At 45.1% G+C, this 17,390-nt stretch overlaps 1 long non-coding RNA gene and 1 pseudogene across 1 annotated transcript in view; one reads left to right on the top strand and one right to left on the bottom strand.

Moving 5' to 3' along the window:
• Positions 1-17,390, bottom strand: part of LOC139360293 (uncharacterized) — a 124,000-nt gene that overhangs the window by 36,750 nt on the left and 69,860 nt on the right. The gene's annotated exons all lie outside the window — the stretch shown is intronic.
• On the top strand, positions 2,280-14,004 carry LOC139360495 (pregnancy-specific beta-1-glycoprotein 2-like; annotated as a pseudogene).

Below are 17,390 nucleotides of genomic sequence, written 5' to 3'. Positions count from 1 at the left end.
TGACCCAAATGCATGGAAAGAAAAAGCAAAAATAGATAAATTGGGCTAAAGATGCAAGCCTTTTGTGCATCAAAGGATATTATCAAGAAAATAAAAAGACCAAACACAGAATGACACATAATAGTTGCAAATCACAGAGACAATGGTTTCATGCCCAGAATATATAAAGAAATGCTACAACTCAATAACAAAGAGATAAACCTCCCAATATATATAAATGGGCAAAGGACGCAAATAGACATTTCTTCAAAGAAGATATGCAAATCATCAAGAGGGACATGAAAAGAAATTCAACATCATTAGTCATTAGGAAAATACAAAGTCAAAGCCACAATGGAATCCCACACTAAACCTACAAATATGGCTACCATTCATTTCAAATGTTAAATAACAAGTGAAAGCCTTATGTAGAATTTGGAATCCTCATACATTGCTGGTAAGATTATAAAACTGTGCAGCCACTAGGAGAAATAGTTGTGCTGTTCCTCAAGAAGCTAATCTTGAATTCTCATGTGAAACAGCATCCATTCCTAGGTATATACCCAAAGAATTGAATCCAGGGACTGAAACAGGTACTCACATGGGAATGTTGATTGTAGCATTACTCACAAAAGATAAAATATGAAAACAATCCAAGTGTTCATCAGCACATGAATAAACAAATGTGGTCACACATACAACAGAATGTTAATCTGCCATAAAGAGGAATGAAGCTCTGACATCCACTGGAAGATGCATGGACTCTGGAAACATTATGCTAAGTGAAATATGTCAGAAACTAAATAACATATATATATAATTCCATTTATATGAAACATCAAGAATAGGCAAATTCACAGAGACAGAGTAGAGATGATCAAGGTCTAAGGTGGACAATACAGGGAGTTATTATAGTTTCAAAGATACAAAGTTTCAGTTTAAAATGATAAAAATTTTCTAGGAAAAATAGTGGTGATGGTAACTTAACACTGTGTATGTGGTTAACTCCATTTGACTGCACATTTTAAAGTGATTAAAATAGCACATTATTCACAGAACTGTGCAAAATCGAAATCTATTATTTAATTCACCCAGGCTAAGGTGTTTGTTATGGCAGCTGAAGCCGATGAATACATCATCTGACCCAGTGTTTTCAATGAAAGGTATCACTTTTTCAATCAAGTTAGCTGGAAGCTCCTGTCCCCAGAAGAACTGCAGGTACCAAAACAAGAGCTCCAGCAGGGGTTCAACGAGCACAGGTCCCATAGGGCAGCCTCGATGTCAGGCCCTGGATGGTATGTGAGGCTATAATGATACAACCACAACATGAAAGTAAAAGTATTTTTACTACTTACACACACTGGGGAGCACTCGGCACACGTGGAGACCACAGATACAGAGGTCAGCGAGCCCAGGCAGGGAGGACAGAAGAGACCGGTAAGCCGATGGCTTTAGTAAATCCAGGTGTTATCTGACAGGTTTTCAGCAGGGAGCTTTAATGGATGGGATTAAAGAAAGTAGCAAACACTGGGACCAGGAGATCATGCTGTGATTGAGAAGTGGTCACTTTAAATGTAAGGGCAAATGTCAGAATATCAGTTTAAAGAAAGTAGATGGAGAGAGAGGAGCCCAGCACACCAAGCAGGAGAGATGCCTCTTAGATTTTATCGCTGGCCACCAACTGCAGTCACTTGAACCAGATACAGTATTGAAAACTGCCATGGTGAGCAAGGCCTGCATCTGATGTGAGGCAAATAAATTTACACCTTAAGAAAGGAATGCCAAGGCAGCATGACACTATGAGCACACATGACATCCAGGGACACCAGCAGGGTGTGCTACTGCGCCCTGGAGTCAGAATCCTGGGTTCTGGTCCCTGGGAGTGAGAAAATGAAAATGACTTGTCCCTGTTCCCCTTTCATTGATCCTCCCACCCTGCTGCTCCGTCTTCTGCTCCCAAGCCCATGTGCAGTGCTCAGCCCCAGACATCACTGTCCCCAGGGTATACACAGTGCCGCCTACTGCACACACACACAAACTCATAGAAGGTGACAAAAATCTGCGTTCGGGACATCCGATCGTGAAAGAGGGAGAACAGTGAACGTAGAGACACAGAGACTGGCACTCACAGGGCTGAAAGGTGATGGAACTGTAACATAGCATATGTGTGACCTCGTTTGAAACGTGCAGATCCTTGTGGATTAAAACACGCAGCCTGGCCTTGGACTCGGCCCCCCACACTTCCCTTCCAGTCCACCAGAGGGCGGCAGAGTCCCTCCAGTCTGAGGCCTTCCCAGGGGATGCAGACCTCCCTCAGCAGAACCCGTAGCCAAGCAGGGTCCACCCTCATCAGGGTCACCTTGGCCCAAGTCCTCAACGTCCTCCATGCTCCCCACACGGACTCTGTCAGCTCCTTCCTGACCTGGCGGCCGCCAACGTAACACCACTCCCTCTGCAGGTAGCTCCTGCCCCACACACCTGCTTCTTCCCTGGGCTCAGTTAAAAAGACATCTCCCAGGGCAGCGCTGTTGCACGCGACACCGCACTAAGCCCTTTCCCCTCGAGACTTCCCTCCATCCTCATCAACTCTTTCTGTCACTGCTCCCTAAATGCCCGCCTCTGCTCCACCTGTCCTGTTCTGTGGGACATCCTAGGCCAAGCCTAACGCTGACACAGAACAGCGGCTGCCTGAGGGCTCACAGCCTCCCCTGGAATCAGTCAGGCACCCTGTGACCTGCCTGCCCGCTGCACCCCGTGGGGCTCAGAGCGCGCGTGATGCTCACACACAGGCACCACATAGGATGTGACCACCTACCCCCGGCTGTCCCTTGGGAAACAGACCTCTCCTGTGTCCCTGCCGGGAGAAGGGGGTATTATTGCTCTTTGCTCTGAGAACACAACTCACCCCCACCCGCCTTCTCAGGTGTGAGCTATGTCCCTCCAGAGAGGCTCTCTGGTGAGTGCCTGTTCCTCCTCTACAGAGAGCATCTTGGCCGGGTGAAAACCCTCAGGACAGAACCGTGGGTATGTCAGCACATGGAGGGCTGAGCCCATCACGGCCACGGAGTAAGTCTGGATGAATCTCTGCAGCTCTGAATCCCTGCTGTGTCCCAGGTTCCCTTTCCTGTATCTCAACGAGTCATGTTCCACGGGGTTCCTGGGTAGCTCCCCACTTCCTCCTGTACCACCACGGGGAAGATGTGGTGTCCACAGGACAATCAGACGGCCAGGGAAGAGAGGACACCAAAGATGGTCAGGAAGAGATGACAGACCCACCACCCGTCCCAAGGGAGCAATAGAGTGACAGAACTGTCCCTTTCACCGTGGGAGTCACAGCCCCCACTGAGCAACCGGCACAGGCTTCTCCTCCCAAGAGGCATGAGAGATTCACCCTGCACACCTCCAGGAAGGACATTTTCCTCTGGGACACCCAGGTCACGAATGTCCATCCTTGGAAGTTGCAGCCAAGCTAGACACAATTAGAGAAAGGAAGGGTCCCTGTCACCAGGCAACACACAGCTCACCCACAGCACAATGTGGTGTCCCTATAACAGGGACCTGATGCAGCTCCAGCCTCCTGCACTGAAGGGGAGAGCCAGATGGGGATGAAAGAGGGTGAGGGCTGTGAATGTGCACCCCGACCCAGAGCCACTGGGACAGCAGAAGGTTGAGGCCCAAAACTGTGCTTGCCCAACCTACAGGGTATGTGTGTGACTCTCTGTGTCTGTGCACGTCTCTTTTGTGTGTATGTTTGTGGTTTTGCACATAGTGTGTACCGAGGTTTGGTGACAAAATCACTGCTGAAAAAGGCAGAGGCCTCCACAATTCCCAGGGATCTGACACACAGAGAAAAGGAAAAAGAGAAGGAGGGACAAAGAGGCAGGATTGAGAGGGGAGGGGATAGAGAGGTGACCTGGGCACAGACCCCGCCCATAAGCCTGAGAAGTGCTCCTGCCCCGGGAAGAGGCTCAGCACAGAAGGAGGAAGGACAGCACAGCTGACAGCTGTGCTCGGAAAGATTCTGGATCCCAGACTCATCTCCACAGAGGAGAACACACAGGCAGAAGAGGCCATGGGGCCCCTCTCAGTGCCTCTCCACACACTGCACATCACCTGGAAGGAGCTTCTACTCACAGGTGAGGAGAGAACTTCCTGGGAGAGGACAGGAGGAGGAAGCAGAATGATTGGATGGGGTCTCCTGGAGGGGATGGGGTTCTAAAAAATAAAATAAGCCAGCACTTTGGGAGGCTGAGATGGATGTATCATGAGGTCAGGAGTTCAAGACCAGTCTGATCAACACAGTGAAGCCCCGTCTCTACTAAAAACAGAAAAAATTAACCAGGTGTGGTGGTGAGCTCCTGTAATCCTAGCTACTCAGGAGGCTGAGGCAGGAGAATTGTATGAATCTGGGAGGCAGAGGTTGCAGTGAGCTGAGATGGCGCCACTGCAAGCCAGCCTGGGAGACAGTACGAGACTCCGTCTCAAAAAGAAAAAAAAAAAAATAAAGGAAAGAAGTCTCTGTTGGAGTCTGGATTGGGGATAATATGCCAGAGAGAGACAGGGTCACAACAGGAAAATCACATTGAACTGGAATTGATAATAGGCAGGAAAATCTCAAGTGTTCTGTTCTCCTGGTTAAGCATCACTGGCCACAATATTTTGAAAAATGATAATAATAACTATTATCGGATGACACTTCAGATGAAAATATAAGCAGGACATGAAACACTGTCCTCAACAAAAAACCTCAACAATTGGGGAAAGACAAAAAAAATAGCCCTGGCTTGGAGATCCCTGGGAACCTTCACATCTGCAGGAGTCTGCAGCCTGTCCCAGGCACTGGGGTGCAATCAAGAAAACAAATGTCCCTGTCTTCACGGAGCTCATGCTGTCATGGGCAGGAAGACAGACATGCAAAGAGATCTAGAATGTGAGGTCAGGTGTTGGCAAGAGCTCCGGAGGGAGCAGAGCATGAAAAGGTCAGAAATGGAAGACCCAGGGGCTCTGAAGGAGGTGTCAGGAAAGAAGTCTAAGTACGCCCTGATGTGAACAGGACCTGAGGGCAGTGTGGAGGGAGCCATGCAGACCCCTGGGAAGAGGATTTCAAAGAGAAAAATGCCGAGGTCAGAAGGATTGAAGGAATGGGGGTCGTGCTGCTGACCTTGACCCAGTAGGACAGTAGGACAAACACACACACACACACACACACACAAAAAGGGGTGTGTGTGTTTGTGTGTGTGTGTCTACAAGGCTGATGATTGAAGAAATCTTCTCAGGACCCAAGGCTCCATCTTTTCATCCCAATACATAGGTCTCAATATTGACTGATGCTCTCTCCACCTCCTAGCATCACTTTTAATCTTCTGGAACCCGACCACCACTGCCCAAGTCACGATTGAAGCTCAGCCAACCAAAGTTTCTGAGGGGAAGGATGTTCTTCTACTTGTCCACAATTTGCCCACGAACGTTGTTGGCTACATCTGGTACAAAGGGCAAATAATGGACCTCCAGCATTACATTACAGCATATACAACAGACACTGAAATGATTATATTTGGGCCTGCATACAGTGGACGGGAAACAGTATATTCCAATGCATCCCTGCTGATCCAGAGTGTCACCAAGAATGACACAGGATCCTACACCATACAAATCATAAAGCGAGGTCATAGGACTGAAGGAGTAACTGGACATTACACCTTATACCGTGAGTGATTCCACATGATCCCTGGGTGTTGGGGGGTGGGGGTCACTTCTACTTTGCACACCCAGGATGGTCAGGCCTGGACTGTGCCTGTGTCCCTCTCTGCATTATGTCCCACGTTGGGGTTTTGGCATTTAGTGCAGGACACACACAGAGGAGACAAACCTCAACAGATCAGAATTCCTTTCCAGCCTCCAGACCCTGCAGACACTTGCTGCACAGGAAGGACAGTCTGATGGGGGTGGGGGGTGCTCAGCAGGAGGAGATCAGTCTCAGCCAAGCACCTCATGTCCTCTTCATAAACTTGACCCTGAGAAACACCCTGGAGAACTGAGTAGGGCTTTGCCTAAGAGGCCCCTTGAGATACTCTCAGAAAAGCTCAGCCCTAGAAACCTGAACCCCAGACCGTTGTCCCTAAATCCTTACTCCAGATAAAGCTGAGGAGGCTGTGCCAGGGCTGGGTTGTGGCAGGGCTTACTGGGACCAAGGATTCACCAGCTGTCTGAGGACTGTGTCTCCTGGAGCTGCTCACTGCCAGGGCTCAGCCCTCAGAGCCTCATCTAGGCAAGGACAGAGCTTTCTTCACCTGAGACTCAGAGTGGAGAGGACAGAAAGACAAGCTTTGTAGGCCATCAGTCAACTGCCTTGTGTGGCTTAGGACACTCCATAGAAAGTCTAAAGTCCCCAGAAGCAGAAACAGAAGACAGAAAATGTACTTGGCAACAGCTTATCCACTGGGATCTGACCTAAAGTTGCTCTCTCATGGAAGTGAATAATAATAAATGCTGTTTGTGTGAACACCTCCACTGTGCCAAGCATTAGGTCAGGTGACTGTGAAGAATTTACAATTTATTCACAGAAAGCATGAAAAGCCACAGTCCATTCGCCATTTAGCTTATTTGACTGAGAGAAAACTGAGGCACAGGAAGGCACAGTCACTGAACCAGAGTCACACAAACACAAAAGACAGATCAGGGTCACATGAGGTCTGTCTGCAGCCACAGGTCCATCCTCTCCTCCACCAGAAGTGAGGGATTACTGGGATCCAAGGGCCCCGTAGTCGTTTCTTGGCTCAAATCCTCTCACCTTCGGCATCCAAACCTCAGAGGAGTGAGAGCAAATGGTCAGCTGATTAGTCTGTTCTCCAGAACTAAATCACCTGCCCCAACTGTCAGAGTCAGTGCAAAAAATGTCCAGGCGTCCCCCTCAGATCTTAACCCCTATCACTGAACCTGAAATCCTGTGTTTCCCAAAGTGTCCATGTCACTGGCATGACAGGATAAAGGAGAGGAGCTTGTTTTCTTTCCCCACTCACACCCCGCACCAGCACAGGCCCAGTGAGAGACACACACTCAGGAGCTCTTGCATAACAAATGAAGGAATTGAATGAAGAAATGAATGATCCATAACCTCTTTAGAGACTGGATCTCAGATGCAGAATCCTAGGAGGTCTAGGCCACACCTTTCTCTTGTCCTTCAGTGGCTGACACCCATGTTTCATCCCCCCACTACCTCTTGCCCCTAAAGACACCCCACCTCATGTAAGTTGAAACCCTTTGGCAACTGGAGGGTTTTCAGGGCTCCCTGGTCCTGGACTGTTGAACTGGGACACCTGGTCCCTGGGGTCTCTGAAGTCACTGTAGCCCCCACTGTTCACTGCCATGCGGTCTCTGCCTCTCTCTGCTTCTCTGTGTCCCTCATCTTCCTCCCACTTCATTCTACCTGGCAAGCCCTGTCCTGCACAGCTTCTTCCTCCACCCCTAGGCCTTCCCCAGACACTCGCTCTAACTAGGTTGCCTTCTAATCCCTTCCTGCTAACACTGTGGAATGGTCCACCTCCCAGGTAATAGGAACGGCATAGAAATGACCTGGAGTTTCCACTCCTGCCAGGCTTCATCTCGAGCCAATGTCCCCAAGTCACTAAGAGAATAAGCTTCCACTGTATACCCATCCAGGGCTCTTTCCTGTTGTGAGACTGATCTGTGCACAAGACTGTGGGACAGGGATAGGCAGCTCCTCCATCCATTCTTATAATTCCCAGACATGTTCTTCTGGCCTCCTGCACAAACAAAACCAATTTATCCAGATGGTGTTTTGCAGTAAAGAAATATTTTAATGACTCCAAGTCTGCCAAATAGGAGGACGGAGGTATATTATTACTCAAATCAGCCTCCCTAGTGGATCAGGGGTTAGAGTTTTTCTTTTTTTAATTTTAAAATCTTTTTTTAAAAATATACTTTAAGTTCTAGGGTACATGTGCACAACGTGCAGGTTTGTTACATATGTATATATTTGCCATGTTAGTGTGCTGCACTCATCAACTCGTCAACACCCATCAACCCGTCATTTACATCAGGTATAACTGTCATTACAACCCCACCCCGAACCCCTCCCCATAATAGGCCCCCGTGTGTGATGTATTTCCTTAGGTTGAGAGAAAATGAAGACAGCACTTCACATACCTGTTTTGGGCTCCTCCCCATTTTTCCTAACTCTGCACAGAAATTAGAAACAGGGAGTTCTTTCTATATTTACTAACATAACAAACATCACTTCTTTTAATTCGGCATCATTCCTCCCTTTATGTAATTGACACACTAACCAGTTCTGTCTCTTTAACGGGTCTCTTTCTACTCAAGGACTTGCTAATTTCAAATCACCTTTGGCATCTTTCTTTCAGCATAATGTGATCCTGCTGGAATTCACCCCACACCTAAACCTTAATTGGGTATCAAGAGAAATACTACTACCAGCAATTCATCTTAGATACTTGGACCATCAGTAAAAATTTCCACTGATGACAACATTTTAATGTTTCCTTCAAATTTTGTTTTGTTTTGTTTTGTTACTAGAGTCACATCATAACATGAGGTCTAAACTCCTGACAACTTTTTATGGGAAAATTACAATATTACAAATTGAGCATCCCAAATCCAGAAATCCAAAATCTGAAATGCACCAAAATCCAACACTTCTGACCACTGATGTGGTGCTAAAAAGAAGTGCTAACTGGAGCATTTTGGATTTATAATTTTTCAGATGTGGGATGCTGACCCAGTACCTCTACTGCAAATATTCCAAAATAAAAAAAGTTAGAAATCCAAAACACCTGGTTTTAAGCTTTCTGCATAAGGAACACTTTATCTGTATGAACTATAGGTATGAAGATCTACAGGAGATCTCTGGAACCTCCTCATCCTGCATAACTGAAAGCTCACACCCACGGAACAATGCCCTATTCTCCTCACCCCAGCTCCTGGAAACTACTATTCTACTCTCTGATTTACTCTGGAATCCACTGAGATGAGGTACATAGAGTAGTCAAATTCACAGAATCAGACAGTAGAATGTCTAACGACAGAAAGTATCTGCAAGACTTCTTCCCAAATATTAGTCTAATAGCCACCAAACACAAACGGTCCATGAGGGCCAGACTTCCATCATCAGTTCATGCTCGCCCTTTCCACCAGTCAGTTCTGCATTTGCAAAAATCCACATGTATTTCTAGAAAGATCCACACGGTCCTCACCTGCCCTTTACAGGGGGAAGGGCAGGTGAGGGCATGGACACAGGACAGGGAACATGGTCTTGGTCCAAAGCTATCAGCTCTTGCCTGTCCCCTTCACTCTTTGTAGCTCATTCCTTGGACTCTGCTCTATCTTTAGAGGTCGCGGGCTCAAGTCAGTCACTAAGAGACAGCTGGGAAAACTGCCCCAACTTGTAGCTCCACTCCCTGATGACTAAATTGACCTCCAGGCTTGACTCTGGTCTCCCCTGTGTTATTTCTGCTGAAGTACCCAGTCCCAGGCCAGTTTTCCCACTACCCAAAGGGTTTAAGAACAATGGGAAGTTCCATCATCCATCTCTAGGATGCCCTTGGAAAGGGAAGCTGCAGGGAAAACATACCTTGGGAGCAAAGTAAGATTGAAACTAAGAAGATTCTAGCACTGCATGCTCCAGGTGAGGATCACAAGGTGGGCCAGGCAGGCAGTTGGAGAGGGAGGGACTCAGAGAGGCACCAGGGGCTCTGACTGCTGGACCCATGTTTTTCCATGATGCAGTGATGCTGCTCAATTCACACTTGAGAAAGTCTGTGCTTCTCCCACATACAGAAGGCAGCCTCACAATCTCTGAGCCCTCAGATTGCTATGCATCTGTCTTGTAACACACACATCTGCCATGGATTTTTAAGGACTTGGGTGGGCTGAAGTGGGAAATGCCATCTCTGATTGAAAAATGTGTTTGGAGGAATCAAAGGTGCCACACAGGACAATCTTCTCTCTGTTATCTGCACAGTGGAGACTCCCAAGCCCTCCATCAACAGCAGCAACTTAAACCCCAGGGAGGGTACGGAGATTGTGATCTTATCCTGTGATCCTGACACTCAGGATGTAAGCTACCTGTGGCGGATAAATGGTCAGAGCCTCCCTATCAGTCACAAGTTGCAGCTGTCCAAAAACAACAGGACCCTCGTTCTATTTGGTGTCACAAAGGATACTGCAGGACCCTATGAATGTGAAATGAAGAACCCAGTGAGTTCCAGCCACAGTGATCCAGTCACCTTGAATCTCCTCTGTGAGTATCTTCTGTTCCTCTGTGAGCCAGGCTGCCATCCCAAATACACATGGCCAGAGGCCAGGCCTCCCAGTCCTTCTCAGGTGCAAGTACAGAGACCCTTCTCCCTGGATATCAAAGCTGGCCATGAGTCCTAAGAGTAGGCTCAGGCTTGATCACCAATGGGAGAGAAGAGGCTGCTCCTGTCATGGGAGACTCAGGGACCAAAGCTTATGATGGGAGAAGTAGGTGAATGTCTCAGGCTCCTGATCAGTGAACACAGCAGGGATTTGGCTGGGACTTCAGTGTTGTGTCTTAGCTCACAGGGTCACCGTGGCCCTTCCATAGACCAGGATTTTCCCTTCCCTCTGACAACATCAGCTGTGATTTTATTCTCTTTGCTCCAGTTGGCCTGGACGCCCCCACCATTTTTCTTCATACACCTATTACCATCCAGGGGAACTCCCCAAGCTCTCCTGCCTCACAGACTCTCACCCACTGACAGAGCATTCTTGGCTGATTGATGGGAAGTTCCAGCAATCAGCACAAGTGTTCTTTATCCTCCAAACCACTACAACATAGAGAGGGGTCTATGTCTGTTTCATGCATAACTCAGTCACTGGTGGAACAAATCTCATAATCAAGAGGATCATAGTCCCTAGTAAGTGGATCCCTGGAGCACTGGCAATATGTTTTTCAGTGAAGTCTATCTGGCTATCAGGGAAGAGCCATCTGCCCTTTGCTAAGGGAGAGGGAAAATCAAAAACCCAGGACAGGGAATATGTTTCTGCTCGAAAACCACGAGCTTTTGCCTGTGGCCTTCACTCTTTCTAGATCATTCTTTAGACTATACAGTAACAATGAACAATGTGAAAGGAAATTCAGAAAAGAATTTCCATTCTCACTAACATCAAAAGGTATAAAATATTTTGGAATAATTTTATTCAAAAAGGTCTAAGGGTTATACCGTGAAAACTACAAAACGTTACTGAATGAAATTAAAGACAACATCAATATGTGGGAAGACATTTCATTTTCATGGATTGGAAAAATCAACATTGTTAGGATGACAATACTACCCAAAGTGAGCTGCAGATTCAACGCAACCCCTACCAGAATCTCAGTAACATTTTTTTGCAGAATTACAAAAATCTGTCCTAAATCTGACCTGATAGGCTCTTACTGATGACTGCCACAACAGAGACACTGAGAAAAAGATGCAAACAAGGAAAGGTGGAAAGTGTTGACGACATAGAAAATAGCAATCATTATTTCTCACATCCCAAAGCCTTCAAAAACATACAAGTGCAGCATGGCCAGTATGGAATTGACCAAAAACTAATCACCAAGCTAGAAAAGTGGTTAGGAAAAAAAAGGGCAAGAATGTATTTAGCCTATCACCACCCACTTTTGCTGACTAATGTGATGCTGAAAAGAAATGCTCACTGGAGCATTTTAGATTTTGAATCTTTCAGATTTGGGATGCTAAACCAGTAAGTATGTGACAAATATTTCGAATCAAAAAATGTCAGAAATCCAAAACACTTTCTGTCCTAAGTCTGATGCGTAAGAAACACTCAATCTGTGTGAACTATAGGCATCAAGCTGTACAGCAGATCTCTAGAACCTCCCCATCTGGCATAACTGAAACTGCACACACATGAACTACTTCTGATTCTCCCCACTCCCAGCTCCCGGCTACCAGCAGTCTCTTCTCAGATTCACTCTGGAATCCACTTACATGATGTCCCTAGAGTAGTCAAGCCCATGGAATCGGAGAGTAGAGTGTCCAATGAAAGAAAATATTTGCAAAATTTCTCCCCAACTTTGTCTCATATCCATCAAACACGTATGGTCCACAAGGACCAGATTTCCAGCAGTTAATTCCCACCCTTTCCACCAGTCCGTTCTGCATTTGCAAATGTCCACATGTATTTCTGGAAAGATCCATTTAGTCCTCACCTGCCCTCTGCAGAAGGAGAGGAAACTTAAAGAACCCAGAACAGGGAACATGGTTCTGCTCCAAAGCCACCAGCTCTTGCCTGTCCCCTTCAGTCTTTCTAGATCATTCCTTGCACTCTGCTCTATCTTTGGAGGTCACTGGCTCAAGTAAGTCATCATGGAACACCTGCAGAAAACTGCCCCACCTTGTGTCTCCATGGCCTGATGACTGAACTGACCTCCAGGCTTGACTCTGGTCTCCCCTGTTTTATTTCTGCTGAAACATCCAGTCCCAGGCCAGGCTGCTCAGTATCTTCAGGGTTTCAGGACAATGGGAAGTCCCATTATTACTCATCTCTAGAATGTCCTTGGAAATGGAAGCTGCAGAGAAATCACATCTAGGGAGGCAAAGTAGGATGGAATTTGTAAGGAGCCCGGCAGTTGCACATTGCAGGTAAGGAACCCAAGGTGAGCCAGCCAGTCAGCTGATTAGAGAGGGACTGGGAGGTGTATCAGGGCCTGTGACTCCCACTGATGTATCTGTCCATGACCCAACACTGCTGCTCAATTCACACTTGAGAATGTCTGTGCTTCCCTAAGACAGAGCAGGTGGCCTCACAGTCTTTGAGCTCTTAGATCATCATGCATCTGTCTTGTGACACACACACGAGCTATTGGTTTTCAAGGACTCGGGTGGGCTGAGGGGAGGGAGATCCCAACTCTGATTGAAGGATGCCTGTGGAGGAATCAAAGGTGCCACAGGACAATCTTCTCTCTGTTATCCACACAGTCCCAGGCTAAAGCAACCCGGTGAAAACAGGATCCTCATTCTAGCCAATGTCACAAGAAATGACACAGGCCCCTATGAATGTGAAATATGGGACCACGTTGGTAGCACCCCCAGTGACCCAGTCACGCTGGATGTCCTTTGTATCTTAGGTTCCTGTGTGGACCAGGCCACCCGCTAAAATCCAAAGGAACACAGGCCAGGCATCTCAGTCTCTCTCAGGTCCAAGTACAGACACTTTTATTTCTGGACACCAGGGTTGGCCATGGCTCCCTGCCCTGGGAAATTCTGGGTATGCATAGCCTTAAACAAAAATATAAGGGGAAGAGATGCTCTTGTCATGGGATACTTGGAGTCTACAGCCTGTGATGGGAGAAACAGGAGAATATCCCAGGCTTTGGCCCAGTGAACACAGGAGCGGTTTGGCTAGGCCTTGAGGGTGTGTCTTGGCTCAGAGGGACACTATGTCCCTTTAAGAGACCAGGAACATCCCCTTCCTTCAGATGACATCACCTGTGACTTTATTCTCTTTACTCCAGATGGTCCACGCATCCCCAGCATTTTCTCTTCTTCCCCCTATTACCGTTCAGGAGAAAAACTCTACTTGTACTGCTTCGCGGACTCTAACCCACCGGCAGAGTATTCTTGGACGATTGATGGGAAGTTTCTGCAATCAGGACAAGAGCTCTCTATCCGCGAAATTACTAGAAAGCATGGCGGAATGTATGGTTGCTCGGCTCGTAACCCAGCCACTGGCAGCTCAAGTTCCGCATTCAAGATGATCAAAGTCTCTGGTAAGTGGATCCCTGCATCACTGGCAATAGGGTTTTAGATGATGTCTATCTGCCTTTCAGAGAAGACCTAGGAAAACCTTTTAATTCCCAGCCTGTGTCCCATTGGCAGAAGCAAATCCTAAATTCTCCTCCTGAACCCTCCCAATTTGTCTCTACAGACTCTCTTCTCCTTGTTTTTCTGTTTTCTCATGGTTGACCTTGTGTCCAGCCTGAGAAAGGTAGGGAGGGGGCTTTGTCAGCCCTGAGCCCTATGTGATGGAAGAGGCTTCACAGAGGGACAAGAAGGAGAGTCCTCAAGGTCAAGTTGCTTCTCGCTGTCACCAACACATCCCTTTCTGCCACGTCTTTATTTTTTTTCCCTACTGCATGAGCTACAAGGAGCATCCGAGGCTTTGAAACAAGCTCACATTTTTCCCCCATATGAGAGTAGGAAAGCCCTTGGATGAGAAAGGGGCAGCTCAGACCACTCCCTAATCTGCTCTGGGCTTCTCCGGTGACTGGCCCTGCCTGACTCCACCTGGTGTGGGACCAGCATGTGTGGAGAAAGAGCCCCGGTGGCCTGTCCTGATTTCGGCTAAATCGAACTGCCAGTTGATGTGAAGGCTAGGCTGCAGGGAAATTAAAAGAGAGGGAGCCTCGGGGCATACTCTTGAGCTGTGTCCTGGCTCTGAAGTCACCAGCGCTATGAGGCTGTTGGCACAGCACGTGGGACACAGCACAGAGGACAGTGAGTGATGCACACTTGGAGACATAGGGAGATTCACCTCTGGGGTTCTGCATGGCAGGAAAGGGGCTATGCCAAAAAGTGTGTATTTATAGAGTGTAAGACTACCAGGACACTTTATATATATCCAATATAAGGCTTATGATTAACTATTTCTAAGTGTGCCATTTAGTGTTGTGTAACCATCACACTATCCATTTCCAGAACTTTTTCCTTTTACCATATTAAACCTCTGTACCCAATAAACAGTAACTCTCACTCCTTCTCCCCCTAACCCTTAGCACATACCATTCTACTTTCTGTCTCTATATAACTGGCTATTCTATTTTATAAATGGAATTATAGAATAATTATCCTTTCGTGTCTGGCTTATTTCAGTTAGCATGTCTTCAACGTTCATCCACTTTGCACGATGTATTGGAATTTTATTCCTTTTTAAGGTTGAATAACATTTCGATGTATAGATATATCTCATTTGCCTACCCACTTATCTTTCAATGGACTTTTCCATTGTTTCCATTTTTGGCTATTGTGTGTAATGCTTCTCTGAACATCAATGTGCAAATATTTGTTCACATTTCTTTCAATTCTATAGGGAGTATGTCCAGAAGTGGAATTGCTGGATCAAATGGTAATTTATTGTTTAAATTTTTGAGAAACAGCCACACCACTTTTTACAGTGGCTATAACATTTCCCATTCCCATCAGCAATGCACTCGAGCTCCAACTTTTCTGTCTATTTGAAAATACTTGTCGTTTTGTGTTGCTGTCATTGTTGTTGTTTATCAAAGCCATCCTAAAGTGTATGAGGTGGTGTCACATTGTGGTTTTGATCTGCATGTCTCTAAGTATTCGTGATGCTGAGGAGCTTTGCTTGGTCTTATCGGATATTTGTATATCTTCCTTGGAGAAAACTCTATTTTAATCCTTGGTTCATTTTGTAATTGTGTTTTTGGATGTTTGCTGTTGTTAACTCGTAGTTTTTTGTATATTCTGGAAATTAATTTCTTATCACACTTATAATTTGCAAATATTTTTCTCATTTCATCGGTTGCCTTCTTACTCTCTTGATAATGTTCTTCGATATATAAAACGTTTTGATTTTTATGAAGTCCAATTTATCCATTTTATTTGTTGCCTATGCTTTTGTTGTTACAACCAAGAAATCATTGTGAAATGCAATATCATGAAGTTTTTATCCTATGTTTTCTTCTAAGAGTTGTATAGATTTTGCTCTTACATTTAGATATCTGATCTATTGTGGGTTAATTTTTGTATATGATGCTAGGTAAATGTTCCACTCATTCTTGCCCTTGGATATCCAGCTTTTCCAATATCTTTTGGTGAGAACACTATCCTTTCCCCATTGAATGATCTTGGCACACTCGATGAAAATCATTTGGCCATATATGCAAGTATTTCTTTCTGGGCTCTCTGTTCTATCTTATTAATTTCTATGTCCTCTTTTATGCCAGTACCACACTGTATTGGTTACGGGGGCTTTGTAGTAAATGCTGAGATCAGAAAGTGTGAGTCCTCCAGCTTCATTCTTCCTTTTCAAAGTTGTTTGTCTATTTAGGGTCATGAGTTTCAATATAAATTTTAGGATGGATTTTTCTTTTACTGCAAAAATGTCACTGAGATTCTGAGAAGAATTATATTGAATCTGCAGCTCACTTTGGGTTTCATTGTCCTCTTGACAATAGTGAGTCTTCTAATTCATGGAAACAAAATGTCTTTCATTTTATTGATGTCATCATTAAGCAACATTTTATGGATTTCAGGTGTAATCATTTCACCTCTTTGGTTAAACTTATTCCTAAGTATTTTATTCTTTTTGATATTAATTCAAATTAAAATTTTTTTCTTAATTTCCCTTCAGATGGTCCATGGTTAGTGTATTGAAATACGACTGATGTTTGAATGTTGATTTTGTATTGTGGAACATTACTGAATTCATTTATCAATTCTAATAGGTTTGTCCATCTTTAGGATTTTCTAGATATAAGTTCAAGTTATCTGCGAACAGAAATAATTTTACTCCTTTCTTCCAATTTGAATGTCTTTTTAAAAATACTTGCCTAATTTTTCTGACTAGACCTTTCAATACTACATTGAATAGAAGTGTCCAAAGCAGCAACCTCGTCTTGTTCCTGCTCAAACAGGGAAAGCTTTCAGTCTTTCTCCGTTGAGTATGATGTTAGCATTGGGTTTTTCATATATTGCCTTTATGTTGAGGTGGTTTCCTTACATTCTTAGTTAGAATGTTTTTATTATGAAAAAATATTGAATTTCATCAAATGCTTTTATTGATTCAATGTTATTACTGATTATAGTTCTAGTCATATTTTTTGTGTTTTTCTAGGAATTTGTCTATTCCAACTAGTTTATACAATTTATTGGAATACAAATACTTACAGTAATTTCAAAATCATTATTTTATTAGAATTGGTAGTAATCATTTCATTTTCTGTTTTTTCATTTTTACTTTTCTTTTCTTATATTTTTTTTGAGAGAAAGAGAGAGAGCCGCTCACTCTGTACGCCAGCCCAGGCTGAAATACAGTGGTGTGAATATGCCTCACTGCAGCCTCAAACTCCTGGGCTGAAGAAATTCTCCTTCTTCAGCCCCCCAAGATACTAGGACTACAGATGCATGCCACCATGCCCAGCTAATTGGTTTTAAATTTTTTTTGTAGACACCGGGTCTCCTGAGGTTATCTATGCTCGTCCAAACACCTGGTCTCAAGAAATCCTCCCATTGTGACCTTCCAAAGTGCTAGGATTAAAATATGACCCACCATTCTCGGACTCCATTTCCATTTCTGATTTTAGTAATTTTAATCTTCTCTCTTTTTTTCTTAGTCCAGTTAATGGTCGTCAATTTTGTTGATTTATTTTGAAGGAT

The sequence above is a fragment of the Macaca nemestrina genome, chromosome 20 (assembly GCF_043159975.1).
Source record: "Macaca nemestrina isolate mMacNem1 chromosome 20, mMacNem.hap1, whole genome shotgun sequence".
Classification (NCBI taxonomy): domain Eukaryota; kingdom Metazoa; phylum Chordata; class Mammalia; order Primates; family Cercopithecidae; genus Macaca; species Macaca nemestrina.
Note: the sequence above shows the minus strand (reverse complement) of the source record. Positions and strands in the feature narration are given on the sequence as shown.